We start from the raw sequence: 15,461 nt of genomic DNA, 5'->3' as shown, positions 1-15,461 counted from the left end.
TGCATCCCAAGGATAAAGCCTACTTGTTCATGGTGAATGATAGTTTTGATGTGTTCTTGGATTCCGTTTGCGAGGATTTTGTTGAGTATTTTTGCATCAATGTTCATAAGTGAAACTTGTCTGAAGTTCTTTTTCCTTGTAGGGTCTTTCTGTGGTTTAGGAAAAGAAGGTCATTGTAGCCTCAAAAAGTGAGTTAGGTAGTATTTCATCTAATTCTATCTTATGCAATATTTTGGAGAGTATTGGTATTATGTCGTCAATTAATGTCTGATAAAATTTTAAGTATTTTCTGTATTTTTTTATCTGAGTTACTTTCCCTTCTTATATGCAATTTTTTCATAACTTTGGTCTTAAATAGAGTCCTGGATTACCTGGATATTTTGTGTCTAGTATTATTAGGTTAAACATTTTTATTTTTGTTTCTAGGTTATGAAATATATTTAGATTTTTGAAGGGGTTCTAATATTTATTTTATTTTTTCACTTTTTGTTGTTTCTTTGTGATTTTTTTTTTTTTTTTTTTTTTGGTCAGGGACCTCAGTCATTTTTATCTCCAATTTGTAGGCTTATATTTTTCAAGATCTACTTTAATAAAGGCTCTTAAACATTACAAACTTCCTTATAGACCACATACCAAATATAAAGAGGAATATGACTAATAGGACAAGGGAGACATAGACCTGTTTAGAGATAGTTTCCTGAAGAAATTCTGAGCTTAGCTAACTACAGTTCAGTCCACTAGCAAAACACAGAGCAGGAAATCACACCAGCAGCTCAATCTAGAAAAAAAAAAAAAAAAAAACATGAGGCTCTGCCTATCTTCCACAAAAGCACCTAGAAGCAGTTCAAACTCTACCAGAAGTTCTTTAGTGCGAGATTATCTACTAAGGCCTGACATATGAAGACCTCCATCACAGAAGCTCAATGAAGACCACTAAGGGGATCCAGTGACAGAGCATCATCCTCTGTCTGTTGGGTTACATTAACCTGTTTTCAAACTTCACACGTGCTCTCAAGTGTCTACTCCAGCAAAAATATTACATGACCTTTCAGAAGACAGATCCTTGAGAAACACCACATGTCTGATCTTGGCAATAAATCCTCTCATAAGACACTGTCCAGAAAAACATTACATGATACAACTGTGTCACTTACATACCAGGAATTCTCACCTCACCTTTACACTCTTAACTTATCAATGCCCTTGCAACAACCCCAAAATAAAACACAAAAGAAGCAAACAAGATCAAACAAAGCATAGAAAACATCTCATTATAGTAGCTGTAATATATCAGTGTGTCCCACAGAATATCTAAGTCCACATATCTTCCCTTACAAATGATCACTTCAATGAATCATTTGTCTGGTTCAAGATCTTTGGATTCTGTGACACCATTAGTATAGGATCCCCATCAGGACTCCTCTGGTTGTGTCTTTTATTCCTGTATCTAGAAGATCCTACAGGTTTGTGTTAGCAAGAATGGCCTATTCAGGAATCTCAAAGGTTTACCCATAATACAGATTTTGGCTTGGACAAACTCAGGGCCCTGGATCTGGGCCTGGCTGGTATCTGAATGAACAGAATTCCAGCTCTATCTTATTAGCACCAAAAGTGTAATGTCTTCAGCAGTGCTCTAGCTGGGCCACCCAATGCCACCATTTATATGAGACAGGGTCAGATTTTTCTGATTTTTGTTGGGCCTCATAATACATCTTGAGTTCACTTAAGACTTTTCACTGACATCCTGCTGATACTTAGTATCTTTGTTTCAACTGCCTTTAAGGAAACAATGTAATAATAAACCTTAACTGCCATCATTTCATCATGTATTCAACTTTTACTGCCTGTACTAATACATGGAGCAACCAAAATTTATGTATTCTTCCATGAAACAGAGTAATGTAAGTTCAAATAATCATTTCCTAAAAGCAACAAAAGTAGAGGTTTAAAGGAATCTTATATCAATAAGATACCAATACCTACCAGGAATGTGGTGTTCTTGTTGTCACGTGTGTATATTGCTTGGCAAGCAATAATGTTTGTGATACTGTTATCTCAGTCAGTTGGGGTCAGTTGGAATCTTTGGCTTAATCTATTGTAAAATTCTGTTTAAAAATTCTGAATATGAGGCTGGAGAGGTGGCTCAGAGGTTAAGAGCACCGACTGCTCTTCCAGAGGTCCTGAGTTCAATTCCCAGCAACCACATGGTGGCTCACAACCATCTGTGATGGAATCCGATGACCTCTGCTGGTGTGTCTGAAGACAGTGACAGTATACTTATATATAATAAATAAATAAATAAATAAATCTTTAAGAAAAATTCTGAATATGATGCCTCATTTTTCCTTTCATATTCACATGATGACTTTTGTGCAGTTCAGGATATACAGAGCATAGAAAGAAACAAGAACATAATCACAAAACACCCTCCAGGCAGAGCCTAATTCAGAATCATACAACAGACAGGATGAAAGACACAAAAAGTGACAGGCAGAATTAAATCTGGACTAGCTTTGGCTTGACTGACACTGAGGGTATGTGCTTTTGTTCCTTTCCTTAATGTAGCATTGTTGTTACATCTGTGCCTCTGAGTGTATTGTTAATGTGTTGAATCTGACTGAAAGGTCTGTGGAGACACAAACTGTGGAAAGGCAGTATGCCATTACATTGCAGAATGACGTAGCTATGGGCTTAACACTCTCATGCTGAGGAGAAAAGATGATTCTGAACAGTTTTCTCAGGTAGAGAGTGCCATCAAGGAGAAAATCCTCAGATTGGCTAAGATCAAAAACACAGATGACAGCAGATACTGTTGAGATGTGGAAAAAGAGGAACACTCCTCCACTGTTGGTAGTGGTGTAAGCTGGTACATCCACTCTGGGAATCAGTCTGGCAGTTCCTCAGAAAATTGGACATGGTACTACATGAAGACCCAGCTGTTCCACTTCTGGGTATATACCACAAAGATGCTCCATCATATAATAAAAACACATGCTCCACCATGTTTATAGTGGCCTTATTTATAATAACCAGAAGCTGGAAAGAATCCTGATATCCTTCAACAGGGGAATGGATACAGAAATTGTGGAACATTTACACAATGGAGTACAACATAGCTATTAGAAACAATGACTTCATGAAATTCCTAGGTAAATGGATGGGACTAGAGAATATCATCCTGAGTGAGGTAACCCAGTCACAAAAGAACACACATGATATGCAGTCACTAATAAGTGGATACAAGCCCCAGAAATCTCCGAATACACAAGAAACAATTCAGACCTTATGAAAGACAAAACGAAGGTAGTACAAAATGTGGAAGCCTCTGTCTTTCTTAGAAGGGAGAACAAAAAACTTAGAGTAGAAGGTACTGGATCAAGTGGAAGATCTTCAGGGACTGAAGAGGGGGTCTTTCAGTGGCTGCTTACTTGGGGATCCACTGCATGTTCAGCCACTGGAACCAGGCACTACAACTGATGCTGGGAAGTGCTTGTTGGCAGGAAGCTGATATGGAGGCCTCCTCGGGGGCTTTGCCAGATTGATGCAGCTGAACATGCTTGCAGCTAACCATCAGACTGAGCACGGGGACCCCAGTGAGGGTGCTGGGAGTGTGGATGAAGGAGTTGAAAGGGGTTGTGGTTGTAGCCTCATGAGAAGAATAACATTGTTGAAGAACAAAATTCTCCACAACTTCCATGGATGTGAACATCAACCACTGAGCACGCATTGAAAGGCCCATGGCCCCAATTGCATACAGTCTGGTATGCATAGCAGTGTCTGGTATTAATGTGAGAAGAGGCCTTTGGCCCAGGAAGGGCACATTTTCCCAGTGGAGGGGAATGTCAAGGCACTGAGTCAGAGAGGGTGACTGGGAGTGAGTGTGAAGACAAGTGAAAGAAAGCGGGGATGGGATGTTAGGTCTGGCCATGTAAAGAGACTTAGTTCCAGGACTAGTCAAGTAGAGTAGCTGGGAGACTGGCCAGCAAAGATTCAAAACATTAAAAAGCCTCTGACTCAACATTCATATCGCTGGTGTGTCAAAAGGAGGCCACAATAACAGGAGGAAAGGAAATGAAAATGGAGAAAGTTAGTGGATATGGTCAAAATATATGATGTACTTGTAAGACATTCCATTATGACACTTCTGTAAAATGAGTACCTATCAATTAAGAAATGTAAGGAGCAGCAACATTACACAAAAGATGAAGGCACTAGCCACCAAGCCATTTGTCAGACCTGAGACCCCATACACACACATACCCACAGAAGGGGGAGAGGGAAAGGGAGGGAGGTTAGGAGGGAGGGAGGGAAGGAAAGAAAGAGGCAGAGAGACACACATGTACATAAAAATAACTAATTAAATAAAAGGAATATAAATAAAAGAATCACAAAAGAAAAAGAAATGTCAGAAAAAAATAGATACCATTAAGGCAGCAAAAAATCCTGTAGAAATCACAAAAAAGCAATAATTTTTTCTATATATTCCTAACCAAAACACAGTTTACCAATATCACCACATCAGCCCATATGATCTTATGTTATTTACCAGATTGATCGAACTATAAGATAAATCCATCATATTCATTCATCATACTTTTTGGTAAAGTGTTTATGAAAGAATTAAAAAAATGATACTGTGGTATTGTCCTGCATTATGGTATTTAGAATTTTTGTACCTAAAGACATAAGAGGCATTAAGCACATTTTAATGGGCTGTGTAAACTTTTTCTTCAGTACTGCAGGCAGGTCAGGTCTCAGGCAGAAGGGGGAAGTGTGCATGTCCAGAGTTGTGTGTGGTGTGTGCAGCTGGGGAGAGTCTCAGGGAGGTTTGTGTAGGAGGCTGAAGCACTGTGTGGGGGAAGGCTGTCATAATGGTGCTGACAGTAATAAACAGCCAGATCTTCAACCTGCACACTGCTGATGGTCAGAGTGAAATCTGTCCCAGATCCACTGCCTACAAAGCGATCAGGGACCCCAGATTCTCTAGTGGATGCAAAGTATATCAGCAGTCTAGGGGACTGTCCGGCTTTCTGCTGGTACCAGGCCAAGTAGCTTTTTCCATCCCATAAAAGACTCCGACTAGACTTGCAGTTCATAATGACCTTCTCACCAGTTGACACAGCCAAGGATGTTGGGGACTGTGTCATCACAATGTCCCCACAGGTACCTGCAATAGGGAATATGCAGTGAGAATGCCTAAATTAGTGAACATAAATTATAATAAAAATTAAAATTTGTCATTTAAATATCTTTATAATGGCAAATTGTCAAAGTATTATTATGTAAGAAATATGGCAAACTAAAACATATTGCAAATTTCCTATGACAAATATAAAACCTTGAAAATATTTTAATACTTTAAATGTCTCACCAGATACCCAGAGCAGCAGGGACACGAGGACATGGGTCTGTGGTGCCATGTTGCTGCCCCTGCCTGTCTGATGGAGTTCAGTCACAGTGCACAGGCCTGATTTATACACACGGAGCAGCTGGGCTGGGCAGGAGGAACCCATGCAAAGCAGATGGAAAAGAAGAAACAAACAGCTGGGCAGTGTGTGAGTGGTGGTGTCAATCAACAGGAACAATACCATCAGAGAGAGCACAAGAAAACACTGATAGCGATTGGGGTCCTGATAACAACAGAAATCTACTACAGGATCTCAGAGGTTTAGGTTAATATCCAAGACAAGTGTCCTTTGGAGAAATTTTAGGGGACCAATCTAAGATTGATCATTCTAGAAAGCTAATATCAGTGAGAAAATCACAAGAATACAAGAAATACACAGAGTAACAAAAATGTCCTATAAAAGAAAGTGATGAATAAAAAAAGAAAGAAAATTCAAAGAAATTGGAGCTAAGTCTGTTCTCTGTCTCCCATCTCCATATCAACTCCGATAATGAGAACATGAGCAGTGTCTCAGGCATCGGAGCCCCAACTTCCAATTAAACATGGGACAGAGATGCCAGGAGGAGCCTGAATTAGCTCTGTGGAGGTGCTGGGGACTCTAGCCTGGGATCAGAGAAGCTTTAATCTCAAAGACAATCCAACAGAAACTAACAGTCATGTTTCCCACAACGCCAGAGAATGAAAAGAGAATTGTTAAAGAGGGATCTCAGTTTAAGAAAATGGAGGAGAATGAAACAAACCAGGTTTCTTTATCTCATCACACCTGAAGACCAGCACTGCCAAACGGTTTTATTCCACAAAGGAATTTTCTATACAAGTCTAGAAATTAGCGGGATTAAAACTGGTGAAATGAGTCTTCATATTGCTCAGTCTTCAAAGATTCTCCAGAAGGGGGCACAGCCACCTAAATACAGTAATGATTTTACAGAGACCAGAAGTTCACAACATCAGAGATTGTTCACATCTAAAGAAAAAAAAAAGTTTGTGTGTAAAGGAAAATCTAGAGCAATGAAAAACCTGAAATAAACACCTGAATTCAGCTTAGTGAATTATGAGGGTATATATGAAGTGGATTATAATTACACTATTCTGTGTAAAGTGCATGAAACAGAAAAGTAAACAAAATGTCATGACAAAGACTGAGATTCATCTCTGTATCCCAGAACTGGAGAGATGGGATAAGACACATAAGACTCTCACCAGCCTTGGGTACTTAAATTCTAGGTCAGTCTAATCTATACATGGAGACACAACCTCCAGATGTATATCACTAATCTGCTGAATACGAGACAGCACATGGAATTTGATATCCAAAGTAAATTATTCATCAGATACTAATGTGCAAATATTAAGCCAGAACACTATTGAAATTAAATATGGATTTAATCAATATGCCTCTTTTCTATTTTCTATTAAATATATCATTTTTTACTGAAATAGGTATGAAACATTAAATAATTTGTGGTAAGCATGTTCAGTTATCATTTTATAAACTGCTAACATACATACATAACAGAGAGATGGTTAGGGAATTTGAAAACCTATTTTCTGCTGTTGACAGTTCTCTTTTTCCCTGAAGGCAACAGACCTTAAAGGACAAAGGTAATGCTGGTGGTCTCCAGATGGCAGTAGTCCACTGGGATGGCAGGTAGACCTGTTTGTCCTGAGGGGCAGCAGGCTTCCAGTGATACAGACAGAGCTGGTAGTCACTGCTGGCTTCAGACCTCTGGGTGTCCCGGGTTTCAGTAGGCCTCAGGGATGGAAACAAAACTGATAGGACCTGGTGGCTGCAGGCCTTCAGAATTGCCAGTAGAGGTGTGGATCAGAGGATGGGACTCAATGAGGGCAGACCAAGTGCTGCTGAGGTTGCTGGAGGAAAGGGCAGGTTCTTGGGAGCAACAGGACTCCAGGGAGCCAGGCAGAGCTGCACCACACAGCATGAAGGGCAGACAATATGGGAGGAACTCACTGCTGGATTTTCTTGGTGGGGCCAACGTGAAGAGAATTGTGTTCCTGGTCTCAACTGCTGGACCCATTGGCTGGAGGCCTCCTGGATTGCACCTGGCTCTGTGGATCCCAACATGGAACACATGAGTGGATAGTCAGTCCTCACTGCTGCTGGGTTTTCGGGAGTACCCAGAGGCAGAGGATGGGGAGTATAGAGAGTGGCAGGGAGCCTAGCATAACTGTCCTCTGAGAGCCTTCAACCCAAGGCTGACCAGAGCTGATGAAGAAACCAACAGCCAAAGATAAGGCAGTTTTTGAGGAGTCTTTAGCAAGAGTTAGGGAAAGAATTGATGGACCCAGAGGGAAAGGTAACTTCATAAGACCAAAAGAGGCAACGAACTTGGGCCCTAGTTGACAAGGGTTGGGGAAGGCTCCCAGAAACTGAGCAGCGAACCAAACAACATTCATGCTCTAAACCTAGCCCCATCCCACCCAACCCCTGGACATATGTAACAGATGTGAAGATTGGTACTCATGTGAATCCCCCAACATTTGGAGTAAGAACTCTCACTGACTCTGTTTCCCTGTTCCCCTGGCTAGGCTGCCTTGTCTGGTCTCATTAGGAGAGGATGTGGCTAGTCTTGAAGTGAGTTGATGTGCCATCCTGGGTTGGTACCTTCAGTGTTGTGGAGACTTTCCCTGTCTCAGAGGAGAAAGGGAGGGATGTATGGGGGAAGAAGCTGTGTAAGGAAGAGACTGGAAGGAAAGGGGGACTGCCATTGGGATGTAAATTGAATTAACTAATTAGTTAATAAATTAATTAATAAACAAAATATTTCCCAATCTCCAACTAAAGAATATACCAGGTGAGCAACAATTCCCCTCAGTGTCTAACAAGTTGTCACATGATCTCAATTCTCACTAAACTTTATACTTTATACATCAGAAAGGTGTGATAGCTTTTCATTAAACCTTTTCCCATACATATGGTTAATACAATATGTCTAGGTGCATTCAATTAAATCCACAGGATTCTGGGATTCAGAAAACGTGGATTTTATGTCTAAGACTCTTCCCCCAATAAAATCCCAGACTTCTCGAGTTCAAGTGATCTGGTTGCTTGTGAAGGAGTGACTTCTTAAATTATCATCAACCTTTCCATCCCCATGGTATTCAGGCTTCCTCTCCCAGCAGAAACTGTCATTATCCCCACCTTAAGCTCACAGCTAAGAAACCAATTCAACCCAACATCTAATATTCAAGAAATGCATTTCCTTGGATTATTATGCTTAATCTATACCCAACAAGAAACATGTTTCTATGTTACATTCTGTCCTACATGTACTTCATGTTTATGGTAACTAGTGGGATTTCTATGTATGCTATCAAACCTCTAAAAGAATTAAGTACTGACAAAATATTCACATAATGTTATGCCAAAATGCCTTTTAAAATCTGTAAATGTATCCCTCTTTTTAAAAAAAATAAAGCGGTAAGGAATTAAAAATACTAAAACATAAATTCTGTGCACTGTAAAAAAAGATATGTGTTTTCTGTTTTCCGTTAGAGAATGTCCAATTAATATTTGAAATTTAGTTCTTTCCCCACATGGAGGATGTCATTTGTAGTATTAATTCTTGTTAATAAATCCCACCATGGTGTTTCTACCCATGTCAGTGGTGTATGTTCCCTAATGAAAAACACTCACACAGTCTTTATATTTTATTTGCCTTAAGCAACAGAATACCTGGGCAAATGTCTAGCCTCCTTTCTGCAAGAATCTGCCTCCTGCTTATAATTCTGAGTTACTACTTACTAACAACCATGTTTCTTCTTGGCTGCTGCATACCATTTGTGGTGCTCTCTGGGCCGTGCTATCTTGGCTCAGACCCCAGTGCACTCTCCCTGTTTCTCTATCCCATGATGGGCTCTGTCCCCCCTCACTCCACACTCTCCCAAAGCATGGGAGATCTCTTCTTCCTCTCCTCTGAGTCCAAAACCTGAGAATTCTAAATTCTCAGTTCTGTCTGTCTTACCCAGATATTAGCTACTGGCATCTTTATTTACCAATCAAAAAAAAAAACTCTGGGTGGGTTCCCAGAAGTTATCTTCAGACATTCTTGTGTATACACTTTTTTGGAGAATGTAATTAGCATTAATACTACAAGCAGCTACATGCATCTGCTTTCTTGTGATTGAGGCTATCAAGTTAAATGGCTTATTGCTAGAAGTCTCTTTAGACATGAGTAATAATGCATTTGATGGTAACCTCTTTGCGGCAGTAAGACTGTCTAGTTTAAACAGTTCCCTGAACAACTTCTACTACTCATTAGACTCCCCTTAAGGAAACTGACAGTTGATAGCTCCTCCTAGAGATAATAACGAAAAATAATGTGAGCTACAAGGGATGTTAGAGTATGTTGCAATTTACGCACTCAAAATTGCATCTAGATTTCCACAGTGTATCTTAGGTAGACAGGGCTGTAAGCTATAGAAACTTATAATCTGGTTGAGCTTTATTGGCATAATAGCTGATAAGTAACAATATTCATAGAATTTTTATTCCTTTCCCTGATATATTCTCACAAACCCCAGTAGGGGTCTTAACTTGATTTATATTATGGTGTCAGCTATCACACATTTGCTCACCTTGGAGATGGGTGACTATAATCTGATCATTCCAGAGGTAGAGGAAGGATTTCATGTTGGTGGTGAACTTCTGTTAAAAATCCTATACTTCACAATAACACAACTGGATAGTATCACATATGCATGAATCTATGTATGTATATGTATATTATACATACACACGTGTGTGTGTGTGTGTTTGTAAACATTTCTGTCTTCTTTTGATAAAGTTCCATTAAAGTTCACATATGTTAGCTTTCATTTGAAATAAACAACTTAACCTCCTATTTTCTATATTTTATAATTATCATTCTTAAAAGTAGCTGAAAAAACCTAATGTAAGAGAACTCTTACAATTTTCATCCAGACAAAATTTCAAGAAGAATAAAAGAAAATAAAGAGTAACCGAGCTGGTTGGGAAAGCAACTAAAAGGGGGGGAGGAGCTTCAGAAGCAGCTACTTCAGAGCATGGCTGAGAAAACACATTTGAACATACAAATATTAGAGAGGGAACTTTTTCCATGTGTAGGACTGGACGTTTTATGAAGGATGCCAGGTCTGAATTGAACGTGGCTTGTGATCATCCATGTAGGCGGCGACTTCAGTGCACAGAACAGGGCACGGCCCATCCACCACACGGATCAGCGGCGTTTAAAGCTTTAAAGACTGGTGACTGAGAGACCTGGGAAGCCAGGGAGCAGAGAGATCTCTGCGGAGTGCGCACTGTAAGCGCACCCACAGCCCTGCCTGATCCAGGGACCAGGAACAGAACTTTGGAACTTCTGTTTCCACCCAGCGACTCTGAGGCATAGAACAGGGCTCAACCCATCTGCCACCTAGACCAGTGAAGACCCAGGGACCCAGACCAGATACAAGGGAAAGGCGAGAACATAGCACTGACAACAAAATGGCAAGAGGAAAGCGAAATAGTATATCCCAAGGAAACCAAGACAACCTGGCAACTCCAGAACCCAGCTCTCACACAACAGCAAACATAGGAATGCCAAACACTCCAGAAAAAAAAAAGACACAGACCTGAAATCATACATCAAGATGCTGATAGAGATACTTAAACAAGAACGGGAGGAAAAGCAAAAAGATTCAGAAGCTTTTAAGAGGAAGCAAGAAAAACACTCAAAGAACTCAAAGAACTAGTGGAAAACACAACCAAAGAGATGAAGGAATGGAAGAGGGAATTTAAAACGGAAAGTGACACAATAAAGAAATCACTAAAAGAGATAACCCTAGAGGTAGACCACCTAAAAAAGAAATCAGGAGTCACAGAAGCAAGCATTTCCAATAGATTACAAGAGATCGAAGAGAGAATCTCGGGGGCAGAAGATAACATTGTAAACATAGACAAAACAGCCAGAGAAGATGCAAAAAACAAAAAGCTCCTAACCCAAAATGTCCAGGAAATCCAGGACACAATGAGAAGACCGAACCTAAGGATAATAGGAATAGAAGTGATCATCCATGTGTAAAAGATAAACAACCTGTAGAGGCCAATGTTAAACTGTGTCATGTTTAGAAAGTCTGTTAGTAAGTTTGAGGTTTATACAAAGTTTAATGAGAATTTGTGGGTCAATGCTCACAATAAATTCATGTTTTCATTGAATACATTTTAGTCAGTGTTGTATTGACACACAAAGAGGAAAAAATTAAAGGCTGTTACTTTGTGATCCATATGAACAATTGGGTTATTTTCCCTCTCCTCTATATTGGGTTATATAATATTTATGGGAATGCCTAGAATGGAAAACCTGGTCAAGAGAGCCTAGCTGTGGAGGTCATAGGGCTCTTAGAGGAAACCTACCATTGTTGTTATGTTTAATGATACAGCCTCATACTGCTTCATAATTCTTATTTTTGAGCACGTAGAGTGGTGTTATTTCTAGCATTCATTTTAGAAGCCTATTTGGCTATAGAGACTGATTAAACATCTGGCCAAAATATTGAGAATAAATAACTCTATTGTCCACTCTTCCTCTATACACAGTCTCTGGGTGATCAACCTCTTGGGTTACTCCATTTGAAGTTGATTTACATGTACTTTTGAAGAAATAAGTAGCTGAAACACTCTGTGAGATTCATGGGCTATTTGCTTTGTGAAGACATTCTTTTCTCAGGTAATAAGGTTTTCTCTGATCAGATATGATTTATTACAAGGTTTGTTAATAAACATATTTTTTCATTTCTGGTACATACATAAGCCTAACCATGACCCTAACGTATAACTATGGCAGATTTCCATTCTATGTCAAGATAATTTTGCAGTATATTAGTTGACCTAGTTCCCCAGATTTCTTTTTCTTGATAATTTAGTTCTCTCAGCTGCTATTGTTCCTCATTCACCAACATTTAGAAAATTAATAAGTATCTGTTTTAAGGTGTGATTGGCACTTTCTATAATTTCTTCTCCTGTGGGATTAAGTCATATAGTAGGAACATGCTTTATATTATGATTAGTGAATAATTGTTTCACTTTATTGGATACATATGCAGGGGTTTTATCAATTTTAATTTGTGCAAGGCTCCCCATAATTGTCATTATTTCCAATAAATATATAATTACATATTCAGCAGTTTCAGAACTTAGAGCAGTTACCCATTGAAACCCTGAGATTGTTTCGCTGTTATGGTGTATATACCATCCTTGTTCAAATTCTAGAAAATGGAAAATGTCCATCTGCAGGATACCATCTCTTGCTACCTCCAAGGTTACTAACAGCAGGTATTTGAGTCTGGTTTTAAAAAATGCATAGGACATCTTTTATTATTTTTGCCTTGTGGCCCAGGCGTTAATATTATTTACTTTAAACCATCCCCAGTAGTATGATGTTTTCTGGGAAATTTTGAGGCTAGTAAAACATTTCCTGTGAGCAACAAGTCAATTTCTTCATTTCCTTAAGCTAGTGTACTAGACAAACCTGTATGACAATATAAATAATATATAACGGATAATTTCTACTTCCGTTGACCTGTTGTAATTGTATGATTAACAAAATTAATTCTTAGTTATTAGGTATAGATTCAGCAGTCTATATGCAAGGGTCTTTCTGCAGGAAAAGAATCAGTCATTATGTTAAGACGTTCAAAAATGACCTAATAACACCATAAAGATAGTATAAAATTCTGATTTTGAACCAATATGCACAGACTTTTGACAGAATAATCAAAAATGCTTATTTTATCTCACATATAACCTGTCATTCTTGATTGCATAAGTAAAAATGTTGGTGTCTCTTGAATTTGTGTGCTCTTTACTGTATGTGGAAGAATACAATTAGTAGTTTTTATATCAGGTGTTGGTTTGCATAAGTTTGTAAGCTTTCTATTGTTTCTGTTGGAGTTGATATCTAAATATACTATATGGAAGTCTGATAGGTTCATGGAATTATTTCAGTTTCTTGTATCTGTGGAGACTTGATTTATTTCTGCATATGTGATCAATTTTGTAGAAAGTACCATGAGGTGTAGGGAAGGTATATTCGTTTGTATTTTTGTGAAATGTTCTGTAGATATCTCTTCCATCAAGTATTTCTTTGTTTAATAGTAGTTAAACAAAATGAACAAAATGACTTGTCTGTTGTAAGAATGTGGTACTGAACTGTCCCACTATGAGTACCAGGGTCAACATGTGGTTTAGGTTGTGCTGGTGTTTCTTAGACAGCCATGGATGGCATTGTGTTTGGAGTATAAGTTGTAAGAACTGTAATGACATCTTTTTAACTTTTTTCTTTAATGAGTATGTAGTCTCTTTCTATCAGCAAGCCCTCATTCACTAGCAGTCTTACAAATGTGGCAAGGGGACAAAGCTTCATAATTGCTAGAACCTTATTGTTTACAAAGTTAAAATTGGTTCCTAGCAAAAAATGGAGTTTTTCTTAGCCATCATATAAAATGGAGCCTGAGTATTGCATTTGTGAAAGAACACACGCACACACACACACACACACACACACACACACACACACACACACAAAGCAGAAAACAAACAAAACAGGAACATATGCTCTGGTAGTCATTACAAATACAAAACAATAAAATACTCTGAGAAAGACCTTTCGCTGCATACAGACCTTGCATTAAATTTCAAAATACTTGGATATTTTGACTATGCAAAACAAAACCACCACGTACATACACTTATTGACACGGGTTGTATATTGAGCCAGGATATTGGACACACCCACTGATTTAGGATTTCTTTAAAGTAAACTTTAGCATTCTAGACAGGATCAGTGGCAATAGGCCAAGGGACATATATGTTTCATGCTCAAAACCAGCAGCATGGAGGCTTATGATGTTATGGTTACTGTTTATAAGGCAAACAGTCTCATAGAGTACGACAGTTAAAAAAAAAAAAAAAAAACTTGCTTAGATAGAACAATTTCCATCCTAGAAAACTGCCTGAACTCATGTTAGGGAAAAAACAATAGATATCAAAACACAGCAAAGTTCTGTGTTCTATGGGAAACATAGCTTCATGAGGGCAAAGTATTAAGGTGACTTATATTTTCCCCATTAGCGAAATACAGAGTAGAAGAATGTTCATTAACACAATTTCTTCTACATGAATAAACATCATTATACATTTAAAAAAGAAAAGTCTCAAGTGTCAATGATCTGTGTGACTCATAAGATGATTGGTGACTTCCAGATGATCTTTTGTAGATCACTGATTCTTATCATTTTTAATAATTATGGAAACTACATCAAAAACATAAAACTCACTTAACCTGAATAATTAATAAAAAATAATGAAAATGGCTAGAAATTGTAGATAATTAATAGAAAAAGTAAGCCGGATATGCTGCTGAAGAAACTGTAACCTGATATGGAAATTAAGGTCTACAGTATGGACAGTCCTCCAAAAAAGATAGAGCTACCATATATTTCAACTGCTCCATCAATGGGTATATTTATTCATGAGCAAATGTAAATTATCATTAAATATAAATATTACCAAACTGATGTTCATTGATGCTCTATTCATAATAATATGAATTTAAGTATATCTCATTTCAGACAGGGCAGATCAGTAGCTTATCTGCCTCTCTAAAGTCTGCACATTCTAAAGGCCTCACAGGATATCTACAGTACATAGGGCAACATGTAAGGGGCCTTCCCACAAATCCACAGCAGCTGAGGACCCTGAGAAGCTCAGAAGATGCTGGACCTATGACCACTGCTGAAACTACACTCTCTTTTTAGCCTCTGCCTTATGCTAGGGAAGATCGGAGACTTGTCTGCCCCTCTGAAGACCCCACACCCTAAAGGCCTCTCAGGAAATCTACTGCACCCAAAGCAACAAGCCCACCATCTGAAATGGAGCAATGGACTTGTCATCTCACATTCAAACCTCTGACCTAGAATTGTTCCTGTCTAAAAGAACAGTAAGGACAAAAGAGATGAGACTGAGGGAAAGGAGGTCCAAGTGACAACCCAAATATGGGATCCATCTCAAGAGGAGGCC

General features: G+C 38.7%; 1 gene segment (V, D, J or C); it reads right to left on the bottom strand.

Moving 5' to 3' along the window:
- Window positions 1-4,754: 4,754 nt before the first annotated feature.
- LOC308432394 (immunoglobulin kappa variable 4-1-like) lies at window positions 4,755-5,420 on the bottom strand. The segment is given in 2 exons: window positions 5,372-5,420; window positions 4,755-5,167 (listed from the first exon to the last, which is right to left on the bottom strand).
- Window positions 5,421-15,461: the final 10,041 nt, after the last annotated feature.

Source organism: Micromys minutus (assembly GCF_963924665.1).
Source record: "Micromys minutus genome assembly, chromosome: 18".
Lineage (NCBI taxonomy): Eukaryota > Metazoa > Chordata > Mammalia > Rodentia > Muridae > Micromys > Micromys minutus.
Note: the sequence above shows the minus strand (reverse complement) of the source record. Positions and strands in the feature narration are given on the sequence as shown.